Genomic DNA, 15123 nt, shown 5'->3' on the forward strand with positions numbered 1-15123 from the left:
CTAAAGACTATGAAATTTGGTAACGTGTAAAGAGAAAAAATCCAAAAATTATTAATTTATAATTTTATCATCCAAAAAGAACTTTTTGGCCGTTTGTTGTTCGTCTGCCTTTCTGTCAGTCTGTTAAAACCCTTTTTCTCGGGAACGTAGAGGTATCAAGTTGAACTTTATGTCAAATACTGAAGTTCATCTTCCCTTGGCGATGTAAAAAATTTAAGGGTTCAAGACAATGCACTCATAAGATACGAGCATTTATGTCACCTATTTTGATGCAAACTCACTGAGTAAAACTATTTCTCTGCCTCGTGATGACTGGGTGTTGTGTGATGTCCTTAGGTTAGTTAGGTTTAAGTAGTTCTAAGTTCTAGGGGACTGATGACCATAGATGTTAAGTCCCATAGTGCTCAGAGCCATTTGAACCATTTTGAACTAAAACTATAAGGAACTTATTTTTGAGCTATAATTATGAAATTGGGCATGAAGCCAGATTTCGCAGTACAATTAAAGGAAAAAATCGAAAACTCTCGATTTGCAATTATATTAACCGAAAATATTTATTTGCCATTTGTTGTCCACGTGTATGTCTGTCCGTCTGATAAGACTTCTTTCTCAAGATCGGGAAAATGTTTCACGTTGAAATTTGTGTCAAATAATAAGGTCTGCAGCCCCTCATCGATGCAAAAAAATCTAAGCTTCAAAGTGAATGCAATAATTAAGCTTCTACAGAACCCATATATATATATTTGTTGTTGAGGCCTTCAGTCCAGAGACTGGTTTGATGCACCTCTCCATGCAACTCTATCCAGTGCACGCTTCTTCATCTCCCAGTACCTACTGCAACCTACATCCTTCTGAATCTGTTTAGTGTATTCATCTCTTGGTCTCCCTATACGATTTTTACCCTCCACGCTGCCCTCCAATACTAAATTGGTGATCCCTTGGTGCCTCAGAATATGCTCTACCAACAGATCCCTTCTTCTAGTCAAGTTGTGCCACAAACTCCTCTTCTCCCCAATTCTATTCAATACCTCCTCATTAGTTATGTGATCTACCCATCTAATCTTCAGCATTGTTCTGTAGCACCACATTTCGAAAGCTTCTATTCTCGTCTTGTCCAAACTATTTATCGTCCACGTTTCACTTCCATACATGACTACACTCCATACAAATACTTTCAGAAACGACTTCCTGACACTTAAATCTATAATCAATGTTAACAAATTTTTCTTCTTCAGTAACGCTTTCCTTGCCATTGCTAGTCTACATTTTATATCCTCTCTACTTCGACCATCATCAGTTATTTTGCTCCCCAAATAGCAAAACTCATTTACTACTTTAAGTATTTCATTTCCTAATCTAATTCCCTCAGCATCGCCCGATTTAATTCGACTACATTCCATTATCCTCATTTTGCTTCTGTTGATGTTAATCTTATATCCTCCTTTCAAGACACTGTCCATTCTGTTCACCTGCTCTTCCATGTCCTTTGCTGTCTCTGACAGAATTACAATGTCATCGGAGAACCTCAAAGTTTTTATTTCTTCTCCATGGATTTTAATTCCTACTCCGAATTTTTCTTTTGTTTCCTTTACTGCTTGCTCAATATACAAATTGAATAACATTGGGGATAGGCTACAACCCTGTCTCACTCCCTTCCCGACCACTGCTTGCCTTTCATGCCCCTCGACACTTATAACTGCCATCTGGTTTCTGTACAAATTGTAGACAGCCTTTCGCTCCCTGTATTTTACCCCTGCCACTTTCAGAATTTGAAAGAGAGTATTCCAGTCAACATTGTCAAAAGCTTTCTCTAAGTGTACAAATGCTAGAAAAGTAGGCTTGCCTTTTCTTAATCTATTTTCTAAGATAAGTCGTAGGGCCAGTATTGCCTCACGTGTTCCAACATTTCTGCGGAATTTAAACTGATCTTCTCCGAGGTCGGCTTCTACAAGTTTTTCCGTTCGTCTGTAAAGAATTAGTGTTAGTATTTTGCAGCCTTGTCTTATTAAACTGATATTTCGGTAATTTTCACATCTGTCAACACCTGCTTGCTTTGGGATTGGAATTATATCTGTAGAGCTTCTACAGAACCCTCATAGCGCGCGTCCTCGTCGCGCTCGTCCTTATTTTCTTCTTTAAGACAGGATGTACAGAGTCTATTCCCTGTAACAGAAATAAATTTATTCATCGTGTTCCGGTGTTAAGCATGAATTTAAAGTGATTCTTTAGATGTATTAGTGGAAGCAGAAATAACTAGACCTATTGTATGGTTTTCTATTCGAAAAATATATGCTAGCGTATCTATGAAATCGACTGGGAAGAATGAAAACATGGAAGTTCTTTTACTTTAAGGATTCCGTGCCTCATTCTCTAAAAACGTACGTCTTAGTTGTCTGTCTGCCTGTCTGTCTGTCCGACTACTAAGAACCCTTTTTCTCCAGATCCGGCAGATATATCTAGTTCAAATTTTGACACATTTTGAGGCCTCTGGTCCCTTGGCACTGTAAAAAATTTAGGCTTCTAGTCAATTCATTCAAACGATACGGCCATTCATGGGACAAATTTTGATACACAGTTTGTGCCTTGAAAATGGAGGGCTGTACTACCGCCGAAATATCGGCGGTAGCTGTAGATATTACCTGGCTGAATTCCCGTAAGTTCTTTGAAAATTGTTTACGTCAGGATAAACTCAGGTCTCACTTTCATAGTACAGGTAAAGAAAAATTCCAAACATAGTTAATTTGTTACTACACAACACGAAGAAATATTTTTTATCATGTTTTATCCGTCTGTCTATTTAACCGTCCGTCTGTTAAGACTCCATTTTGAACAGCATGGCGTATAAAATTCAAATCTATGGTCGCTTGGTCTACGCTCCCTTGGCGGTGTAAAATTTTTAAGTTCCTAAGTCAATACAGTCAAAGGAAACGTCCATTTATATTACATACCGATACTCGAAAGCTCACACATCGGACTTCCCGTTGATGTAGAATCATTAAGTATGGCAAGAAGAAAGGTTTCACAGCACGACTAAAGAAGAAAACACTGAAAATTGTTAAATTACAGTTACAACACATAAAAATATCTTTTTGCCATTATAACATACATTGCATTCATCTTCTGTTAGAAGGATAGTAGACGAACATTACTGCATGCAAACATAAATTGTAGTAGTTTTAGTAATATTTTTGTAAGTGGGACCGATATCTTGTCAGTATTTTTATCGAAAACAGGCAAAAATTGTTGAGATTCTCAATTACCAGGATGGATTATGTAAGAAGGTCATTCGATAAGTCATGGCAACTGTGATATATCTTGAGATAATGCGGCAACTTGGGAATTCCACGATGTACTTTGGACCGGTAAGACGGTGTGACTCAGAACGCCAACAGGAAACAGAGTTGCTGTAAACGAAGCCATGGGAAAGGTTGAAATGAAACACGCGCATTGGGACTCTGCATAAAATTATTTGAATGATTACATATTGAACAAATCGAATCAAGGTCAACTACTGTCCTTAAAAATAGTCTCTCAGTGCTTCCACACAACGTTGCCACGATGAGTAAAGCGTTGAATACCACAGATATTGCCCTCAGTGTGTGCAATCTATGGCCGAAATGCAGTGAGGAAGTCCAGTTCAAGTGGACCGATATCTGGAGAGTAGGGTTGGTGTGGGAGGATCCATTTTTTGTCACTCCCAAGCTGCCACTGCATATTTCATGCGCTAGAACAGAGTCATCTCCTCGCATGCGGTCGCAATCTGTCGGTTAATTTCGGTAGTGTTTGCCTCAACCTTTCGAATATATTTACTGCGCTTACGGTGATGTCACGTGTTCGTACGATATACCATAGTTGCCATGACCTACAGAAAAACGCTCGTACATAATCACGGAGTGAGGTGGCCCGGTGGTTAGCATACTGGACTCGCATTCGGGAGGACGACGGTTCAAACCCGCGTCCGGCAATCCTGATTTAGATTTTCCGTTATTTCCCTAAATGGCTTCAGCCAACTGGCGGGATAGTTCCTTCCAAAGGGCGCGGCCGATTTACTTCCCCATCTTTGCCTAATCCGAGCTTGTGCTCCGTCTCTAATGACCTCGTTGTCGACGGGACGTTAAACAATAATCTCCTTCTCCTTCGTACACAATTAAGTTTCCACTGAAGCCTTTGTTCGCGGTTCCTACTCGCACTGGGACAATTTTTTAAATTTTAATTTTAATAATGAATAGCCTCAGTTCCACCGTTTACCTAGAATTTACCTGGGTTTCAGTCGGGATAACACAACCTTCTTCAGAATAACAGTATGTGTAGTTTGTCCATAGTGGTCATCGTCAAGCCAAAACTACAAATCCATAAATTATTGTCAGACCAGTACAGCACTCGTGGCTGCCACATCGCGGTCGCGAAGTGGGGCCAAGGCAGTGCCAGATAAGTTTTACAGTCTGACGATAATTTATGGATTTGTAATTTTAGCTTGACGATGTCTATCATGGACAAACGATAGATGCTGTTATTCTGAAAAGAGTTGGATTACACCGACTGAAACCTAGGTAAATTCTAGGTAAACGGTGCAACTCAGGCTGTTCATTATTAAAATTAAAATTAATAATTATACAGTTGCTGACAGGGGCGCGAAATGTCGAAGATACAATTTTTTTAGTTTTTTTGAACTTATTATTAATTAAGTACTAAACATCTTACTTCATGTCTTCATGTGTAAAAGTGAAACATAAACATGAAAGAAATCATCTAATTTTATTTTGCAGTACTGAACAGAAGACTATCTTTAGTTGGATAACATATATTTAACGATTTACTGCTGACTTTTCTCCACATGTAAGTAATTAACTTTCAGAAACTTTGACATGAAAGTAGTTGAAACTGATAAAGATAGTAAAACGTTTCATGCGCACAACTGAAAAGGAAAACTCTAATTTTTGTGTGGTACGGTAAGTCGTACGAGAGAGGAGTATTCTAGTGACAGATTCATTCAACGACATCACATGGAACATAAATTGCAATTTTTAATGTGCTAAAGCAATATTACATTTTTTCTTAAGGTAGGTCTTGGGTGAAATTTGTTAACATTTTGATGTACACTTAGTAAAAATGCTAACATTTCAAATACATATACTAGGACAACATTTCTTAATGAAGTTGGTTGGTTGGTTTGGGGAAGGAGACCAGACAGCGTGGTCATCGGTCTCATCGGAATAGGGACGGATGGGGAAGGAAGTCGGCCGTGCCCTTTCAGAGGAACCATCCCGGCATTTGCCTGGAGTGATTTAGGGAAATCACGGAAAACCTAAATCAGGATGGCCGGACGCGGGATTGAACCGTCGTCCTTCCGAATGCGAGTCCAGTGTCTAACCACTGCGCCACCTCGCTCGGTTTTCTTAATGAAGTCAGTGACTGCAAGTGACCATACAATCGCAGTTACCTCGCAAATGGATCTTTTGCAGACCCAGGCTTCATGGGATGTTTTTTCATCTGTTGTTATTCACTTTCACCCGAGTCAGTTTTTGCTACTAATTATAAAATAGAAATTTTGAACTTGGACGCTCACGACACTCAGCTTGTGTCGCTTGGGATTTAAAACGGCCCTGTGTGGTTCTGGTGTTGTCTGCATAACCAGAAGTATTCTCCGACCAGACAACAGGTGTCAGTTTCTCCTAAGGTGACATTCGACAAATGCACGATTGCATGTGTAATTAACTGCAGAAAATGTGTCTAAAGTGTACAAGGTACTGAAGTTGTTATGCAAGTCGTATTACGTATGTGAGTTGCAGTTCTGGTTATTTACGACATAGACAGTCTGAAAAACAGTAATGAAACAGTCCATGTGAGGTATCTTTTCACTCACATTTTTTTTCTTTTGCTCACTTGTGTATGGCGAAATGAAGGTAATACCCATTTTCTAAAAAAAGTTTTAATAATTATGGAGGTTTCAGTTGGCATTGTTATGGGAGCTAATAATTGAAGGGTCAAAATAAACTGTCCAGAAAGGCTGCAAGAATCTGTCTGGATATGAGTCAAGCTGCTCGAAAACAGAAAAAGCTTTATTCCGTGGACAAGGCACTAAGTAGATTAATGTCTAATATTGGAAGGATCAATCATCAGTTGATACTAGGATTTTTTTGTCAGTTTATCTCTTCTTTCACCTGTGTCAATGATCTGTTAGAGTAGTAAAAGTGAAGTAGCGCTGATGTTCGGTGTTCGCATTAACCCGCAAACTTAACTTTAGCTGGGTAACTCAGTTCAAAACTCGCACGAAGAAAAGTGCTTACCAGCTCCAAACGCACATTTCGGGTGTTCAACCTTTGATTGAGTATTATTTTTTCTCCTGTCTATGCTTTTCAAACGTTGTGAAATTGAGCAGCTGTCATGTCGAGTGGCTGATCCAAAACCAGCTCACATTAGCAATTTGTCGTGGACGTCTTGTGCATTTTTCTTCAAGGGATCATTGACGTGTCATGTGATATTTAAGCAAACTATTGTACCAAAATGAAGATGACCGAAAAGTGGTCCGGAAACTGCTCCTACCAAATCTAAACTCAGTATGTTAACCAATTTTCCATGGGTATTTTGGCTTCTGGCTCGGGCTAACCGACGATTTGGCTGTTCCAATTCAGTTAACATGAATACATGAGGCAGTACATGGGATGTAACTCAATTATCTGGAATTACTGAGTGAACCTTCTAGTCCGCTGATCTGAAATTTTCTGGTCGATTGTAACTGTTCACCAATCAGTGATTCGAATTCATGACCATGCGTTCCATGCTCAATGCTTATGCTGACCGAACTAGCCACTCGGGTTTTGAACTGGAAATCTCGCCTGTCGCCTGCAGTTCTGTGAGTGACTACAATATACAGCTTCATCGCCGAGTCGATATTACGTTTCATTAAATAGGCACGCAGTTGTAATATGCTAGGACGTTTCAGTGCACTGAAGAGTGAAAGACACATTCTGGAAATACTCCTCTTAGTTGCGGCTCTTTCGCTGGAAAAGTCTGTCTTCCGGCAGCGGCAGACCTGCAAAGTATGCAAAAAAGCTTTCTTGGCGTTCAGAAGTAAGGAAATAGACTACTAGCAAAGTGAATCTGTATGATTATTGCATCGCGTTTAGGGAGCTCAGTCAACTGCGAACAGTTCTTAACAGCAGAATTCGTTGTCTATCTTTGATGATTAGTTTATATCTACGGGACAATCTGATGCGTATACCTCCTGCATCTGATGATCTTTTGCCCAAAAGCAACAAAAAAGCTTGTGATTAAATTTTGTTTCCAGCTCCACAGATTTCGAACTTTGGTTTGCTACATACTTCATCATAATTATGCCACCTGTCATCAAGGAGCTAAGTTAGAGTGAACATCGTTCAAGGAAGTCAAAGTTCCGGTTTCGAGTGTTGTTTGATATTTCTATCTGTTAGAGTGTATCCGACGAACAAATTAGAATCTAACACGTAGTCTCTTTACTCTTCTCGTATTACGAATCGATGCCACATTTTTCATGGTATTCAGTTAAAAAAATTGGTCGCATGCAGTTCTTCATGTTATTAGTCACTCTCCAATAAAAAACACGATAACTTAAGTCAGAACTTCTCGCAGCACGAAGGACGTTCTTATTTACTTAGGACAGCGTGTGCAACAGGAGACTGAATAGCCGCCATTTAAAAGTTTTGTTATAATCTCTGAGCAATAATCTGTCTAAATTTATTTCGATGCAGAAAGTGACTAGAAACCTAGTTTAAAATTGAGTGGAAACACATTCGACCTCCAAAAGTAATAAACTGCACGTGCAAATTGAGCGGAGACTACAAAACAATGTAACACTGTGATCGTTGCTCTATGACGCATACTGCCACCTATTGAGTGTGCTACGTAGCACGGTCGGCTGCGAGAGTAAACCAACCCCGTGTGCACGTGCACTACAGTTGGAGCGGTCAGCAGTGAGGGTCGGCTACGGGACTAACAGCACTCCAGGTGAGGGCCCTTAAGTGACCACTGAGTGGCGTAAGGTATTGGGTAGCGGCGAGAACAGTGTTCAAGGGCTGCGAGTAGCCCCTCAAAGCCAGGTACTTGCCTGTCAACTAACTGCTTTACAAGCCGAAGTGGAGCTAGCGTAATCGTGTCTGCGATGCTCTTGCCTGTAAACAACAAGTCGTCAGTGTTAGGTGTACCACTGAGTACTTTTTCGTAGCAAAGTCACTTTCCGTCACATTCAGACAATTACTTCACAAAACTATTAAGAGTCTTCGATTGTTAGTCGAACATTATACTCTTACAATGCTCTAGAATATGAATTAACATTCTCTATATATTTCAGTTGCAACGTATCTTGAAGTTAATACTACTCGAATATTTTGCTGGAGCCCCAGTATCTGCATGTATCGTTGTGAGATTGCAGCCACATACATGTAGTGATGTAATACCGTTTGTACTTTTTCTCGTGTTTAGTAAAAACGTGCTGCAACAAATTTAACAAAGATTCTGCTAACGGACACCATCTGTCTGTTTTGAACTGTGTGATTGAACTGTTAGGTATAAACCAGACGTCGGAATCAAACGTCAAACCCGCGACATTTCACAACCAGCCTGTATATTACCGATGTAACCTAATTCTCGGGCTACGCTATGTAGCAGTATGCCATGATTTATTGCAAACATGTAATACAGGGACAAAATATGTATTTTCAGTTTTCTGTTTGCGCAGATGACACACAAGTCGTAAAGTCAGGGTTAAAGCCGACGTCTGATATCAATAGCTTCAAACTGCAACAGACGGATATCGAACACCATATGCGGTTTTATCCAGGAAATACTTAGCCGCCAGATTTTTGTCTGCGATTAGCTAATCTGGATATGCAACTGAACGCCATGTTGTAGAGGAAGATTAACAAATAAGAGGCTTACGATATATCGTTTGAAAGACTTTCTGTTCTTTAATATAACTGCGCTTAGTCTATGGGCAACCTACAATGGGAAGAAAGAGGTTTTAATTTGCTTTAGAGTATCGCAATTAAAATTAATAAAATTAAAAATCATCGTTTTGGTTTAGATGCTCTCTTTTGTGTGTGTGTGTTTGTGTGTGTGTGTGTGTGTGTGTGTGTGTGTGTGTGTGTGTGTAAAAACTGTCGGAATAAGTGCGCTATACTCCTATTTGTGCTTCTATACAAATCATGTCTACTGTAGTTTTCAGTGATACTGATGTTATAATCAACGTGTGTGGATTCTGGAGTATGAATTTGTGGACAAAGCATAAGCAAGTCTTTCGTTAGACGTGACAATAGAGTGAGAAAAGATTGTTCGTACGTATCGATAAGTATGCGGAAATATTTCAGTCGGTGCGGTAAATTGTGCTGCAATGAAAATTTCACTGAAATGCCAAGAAATGTAAAATTTTGTCAAAGTATTTATCTTTGTGATAGAAACATGTTACTGCATGTACAAGCGAACTGCATATATTACTTAAACTTGCGTGGCAAAGGCTACTGTACATAATGGAGCTTCACTCGGGGAGACAGAGTAGCAACACCTTGGAGATAGGTTAGTGAATAGCATTGCTGGATATCACTAGATTCTTTAACTTGACCTATTTCCGAAATAGTATTAAATTTCCGCTATACACATTCGTATATGTAAGCTAAGTAGGATTTGTTTAGAAAAAATGACTACTGCTGCGGTAAGTACGTCTTCAAAGACGTCAGAATAGTGAAGTGTTAACCACTTGATCAGAGTTAGTTGTAGCCATGTCGTGTTAGGTGTTCTTGGAAATACGGAAGCGTCCGATCCCGCCCGTCTGCTTTGAGCCATGACGTCACAAATATGGATGAAACAAAAACACACACACGCTTTCCACAAGAAGCCTAATGACACTAACGGGACAAGCGCGGGAAATGGGGTGTTTTGGGTGGGGGGCAAACTAAATATAAACAAATTTAGAAGCCTTGCGTAGCTACAACGTGTAAGTGAAGACGGCCATGCATGGAATACCCACCCACCTCCCCACGGGTCGTAACCCCTGCAACCCATAGAAGATAAAGATGCTTCAGTAGCTGATTAGTATTTGTCTTTTTTAAAAACAAAATCTCACGGGATAGAACGAACAGATCAGAAAGATAAATATAATAAACTAAAACAGAAATTGGAGGAAACACAATTAAAATAAGTAATAAGTGTTTTTAAATTTAAAAAAAATCTCACGAGATAGAACAGATCAGAAAAGTAAATAAAATAAGATAAAACAGAACTGGAGACAGCCACACTCAAACCAAACTCCGCGCCGTCATGACGTCACACACAACATCCTTACGTCACGGGTCAAAGCCGACGCGTGGGATCGGACGCTTATGTCGACCCGTGTTCTTTTGTGGCAGTAACTTGTGTACACTCAAGGGGGTTAAACTTTAGTGTTTTGTCAAATGGTGTCTAAATTTATCCAGTCAAAGCAAACGGTAAACAGCTCAAACACGATCTGTAAGTTTGTGACCTTTCAAGGCAGTAGTAGCACCGTTCGTATTGTGTGCTCTAGTACTACTACACGTGTATTTGGTCTGAAACTAAAACGCAAAGTGTAGACACTGAGAGAATGAGGTAACAATTGTGGTTGACGTCAGCAGGCCGGAGTTTGTTTCGGAACAGAATGGCGCGAGGTAAGTGCTTGTGATGCTACAGGAATTCCATTGGTGTCGCTAGGCGTGATTTGTTCGACGCTTGGAAGAAGAGATAAGATTAAAGGCATCACTCGTAAATATGTATTCCTCCTGAATATTAAAGGCGTGCAGCGAGTACCAATTAAGTGCTCGTGTAATGGTATCCCTGCTCCACAACGAAATGATTGTGGTGTTAATAAACGTGTAAATAGTGGCCCCTTTTAAATGCCTATTCGATCTCTCTTATAGATTTATTAAAATCTGACGTTAACATGTCTGGAAATAAACAATTAACATAACTTCATAATAAAGTGCCCGACTATATATTGGTAATTAAATACAATAAAGCGACTAGGTCAGTGCTACGCTATTCGAAACTGCAGAACAGAACTTCTTAAACATGAAAAAATTTCGTAATGATAATGGCGCTTGGGGTCAATTAAGATTCTAAATCTGACAGGCCGTTCACCCAAAGATGTTGAAGTATTTTGACTAATCCCCATACTCACCAGCAGAAAACATGATGCAAAGCAAGATACTGCGCATGATGGCCATCTCTCCTGAGTTCATAAAACTTCAGTACGCTGGCCTGTGACCCTACTTGAAGCGTGGGCATTGCTAGGCATAAATCCAGGAAACGCTCAATAGAGTAATTTCGATCTCCAAATGTGTGGTCGGAGCGAAAGAATCAAACCTACCTCGTCAATGTGGTGTATGAAATAGATTTCACCTCTACTTGGGAACACAAATGAAGCTCTTTAACAGTTGGCGGAGTCGCTCGTACTTAAACTTAGGCAATACGGTTTTAAGTTTGTAACGATTCTGGAACTGTAATAGGTCGTAATTTTCTCTAGTGACTGGTACTGACGTCTAGATAAGTTCGTGCTCTTCGTATTAAGGTTACTTTGCATGGTGTCACGGTGTGTGAGTGGTACTGATACAATACCGGCGGTGGTTCTTACTTAAAAAGCAGTAATCATAGGCATTTGAATAGCCAGTCTCAAGAGCATTATTCTAAGATAAATTCTGGACAAGCATGCAATATCATAATACGGTCTTAAGACTTCACGTACTGTTGTCACTGGATGGTATTAGCGATTAGTATCATTCCATGACACAATGATCGTGGTCAGTGCGCAAGAAACCGAAGCAGGAATTCAGAATTTGTTTAGTGTGGTAATGAGCTTAGTGTTGCCAGGGAAGTCACATTACTTTAAATTCGTCTAAATTGACTTCTTAATAGTCAGGAAAGTCTCACTGAATTTCATGGAGTCTACACCCGATAAAAATTTGCCCTTTCCACTTATTTAAAATCGGAAATTTGTTTCTAAATGTAGAAAAAGTCTAATGACACTTGAATAGTTCCGTATAAATAGCGGGTTAGATTGGAGAACGGTAAAGGGATATTGCCTCAAGCAACACAAAGGCCAGTAAAGCGATATAATGCTGATGGATTTAAGACAAATTTTGCTAAACCAGAATACTTTTTGGTGGACAGAAGGTATTCAAACGTAATCAGCCCTCATTTCTACTTCCAATTTCCATTGGAAAAGGAATATAATAATTTTGTCCACATATCCAATTTTCATCCCTCGCAATGGTTACATTGCTACTAGAGGTTATCCTGATTTCGTCAACTTATGTTGGTTGCGTCCTTCAGAAAACTCAGCCCCACGTAGGGAACTTTTGTAGTAATTGCAGCAGTTCAAACACGGCATCGAGAAATTCCAGGCAGACTAGGTGTGCACGACCGCAACTACGAGACATCGGCTTCTTAGGTACTTGGGTATCCAGTCACAGGTAGCGACCAACACTCACAGCCCGACTTGAGGTAGAATCTCTTGTACTGTTGAGAGGTCATTGGTGTCCTCGATCGGTAAGAGAATAGCTCTAGGAAAGCAATGGTCTGGCTTAGATTCCCGGTCCAGCACACAGTTTTAATCTTCCAGGAAGTTGCGAATCCGATCACATTCGGCTACGAATGATAAATCAGGTAGTATTTAATTCATACTTCTCAATGTAGGAATTTCAGACAAATACCTAAGACATCAGAAGTGAATATGTAACACAAAGGCATTCCATTTTGGTGGTATTTCATATTTCGGCCACCACTAAAGTTGGCTGAGGTTACATTTTAAATTATAACTACGTTAGACATGTCTTAAATTATTATGCAACTGAAACTTTCATACAATGTTCATTATTTTTGACCATTGTCACTTTTCTGGTTTTCATTGTCGAGGGACAGACTTGGATCTTTGGCAGACTAGGCTCTGCTGTGAGTTACAGAAATTTATTGCCATCTATTAAGTGATTGGACTGTCGTGATACAATGCTACGAAGCAGTCTGATCAGCTGGTGAACTGTCAGTCTGAAAGTGCCCAGCGCTGCCTGACAGCCCTCACCAGTCATCAACCGAAGTGTTGAACCGGGTCAGTAGCAATAGGTGAACAATTGGTAAAAGAAACGCCATGAAGAGTCGGAAGACGCAAAACTGACGCAGGAGCCGGAGGTTCCTCAAACTCCAGCAAATCTGTCAATCGTTCATTAGATTAGTGTGACAAACTTGTCGTTTCATAAGTATTTCCCCCATTCTGCAACAGGAAAACCATGCCTTATTCTAAAGCAATGTGTGTAAAGCTCACACTACGAACAAACAAAGCCATGATACAGAAAGGTTACGTTTAAACATTACCTCTTCTTTTCCTTGTCGGTACTAGAATAATAAACATCGTAGCAAAATTTCTTAAATTTCCCTTCCAAGAAAGATCTTAGTTTGTGTTTACAGAACCTAAATTGTGAAGTCTTTCCATATCACATTCCTACGTACGCCGAAACGAGAGTTCATACGTATTCTAGTACTAAACGTATACAACCACACTTATTTTATATTTGTGATAGCCTCGTAGAGTACCTAGGAACATAAATCGGTAGTAGTGTATCCAGTTGCGCATCTGTTTGATATTAGGGTAGTGAGAGACCTTGCAGAACAGCATGTATTCTATCGACATTTACCAAATTACACACATAATTTGCTTTCAAATTCTGCAAATATAAATGGAAAAATCTGTTCCGTATAATGGAGCTAGTATTCTTCGTATTATAAATAAGGAATGGCTTTACTCCTGAAGCGAGAAACCATGGTGTGAAACTGGAATTAGTAGTGGTATGTCTGAATCGACATCCTACAATATCAATAAGCGACTTCAGCTCTCACTAAACAGCAACCAGATATGCTAAATTTGGACAGGACTCATAAAAAGCAGTTAAGAATGGAAACGGCAATGTGAACACATCACAGTATGACATTTGCAGTACAGTAGTCCGCATTTTGTGTTCATGTGGAATTGGTTTGATATATCTGTGAAACAAAATTTGCTATCTTTATTCTTTAAATTCAAATATGAAGGTGGCTACAATTATTAAAATAGTTTGATAAAGGCTGACAAAATTCGGTTTGCTCTAGTAATATTCCAAACATATTAGATTTTGCTGCCGTTTATTGCGTTCGGAAAACTATGAAAAAACGATCCAGTCATTTTCATAGTGGGCCATTTACCTATAGAAATTCTCTACATTTCTGTAGCATAATGGAAAAATTGGTATTGATGTGAGCAAACAGTACAACGATAGCAACTGTGACGAACTGTTGCGGCAGCAAATTCATGACTTACTTAGTGTGCTGCAAAGTTATTTCGAACTGTAATAAAGTGGTGTAAACATATTGTGCCACTCAAATTTCCGTTATGATAAACTAAGATTCGTTTCTCCTTCCATTTTCTACAAAGGATATTTAGTTCTGTTTCTACTTATTGTAGACACACAACCTGTGCCACATAACAAAGTTCCTTTCACCCTAAGAAAATTGTCTCCTAAGTCGCTAGCCTCATAGTATGTACCATAGTCTTCCTTCATACGATAACAATTCGGCGCTGAGCCTTCCTTCATTGCTTGTTCCGTAAGTTTATTAATTCAGCCTAGAGTCACAGTATTCCATGTAAAGTCAGATTTCCAGTCTGATGTTGCATCACACTGACAGCTTGTATAATAACTTCTCAGTGAATAACATTGTAATTTTGTGAATGGAAGTTCGCCTTTATATCTTTAAAACACCAGAAGTTTCGTAGTAAGGATTTAATTCCAGTAATTTTGCGTTTTCCTTTGCCAAAATTAGTAACACATGTATGGTATCACTACGACCATGCACTATTAATATCGCACTGACACACCCCTGACCACGTGCGACGTTATTACGAACAACTGGAAACCACAATAGTTGGCATTACTCCGAAAAGCGAACTAGTTGTCTGGCCAGGAGGCAGCAATGTCATGTTTGCTCCTCAGAAGCATGCTTGGGAGGCGATGTGAAGCAGTAACAACTTTGAGTTCGGTGTTCTCAAAAGTGGAGACACTTAAATTCGGCTCGAGAGCAGTGTCCCTCTTACAAGAATTTTCCAGCCATAGTCTTCAC

The sequence above is a fragment of the Schistocerca americana genome, chromosome 6, assembly GCF_021461395.2.
Source record: "Schistocerca americana isolate TAMUIC-IGC-003095 chromosome 6, iqSchAmer2.1, whole genome shotgun sequence".
NCBI lineage: Eukaryota > Metazoa > Arthropoda > Insecta > Orthoptera > Acrididae > Schistocerca > Schistocerca americana.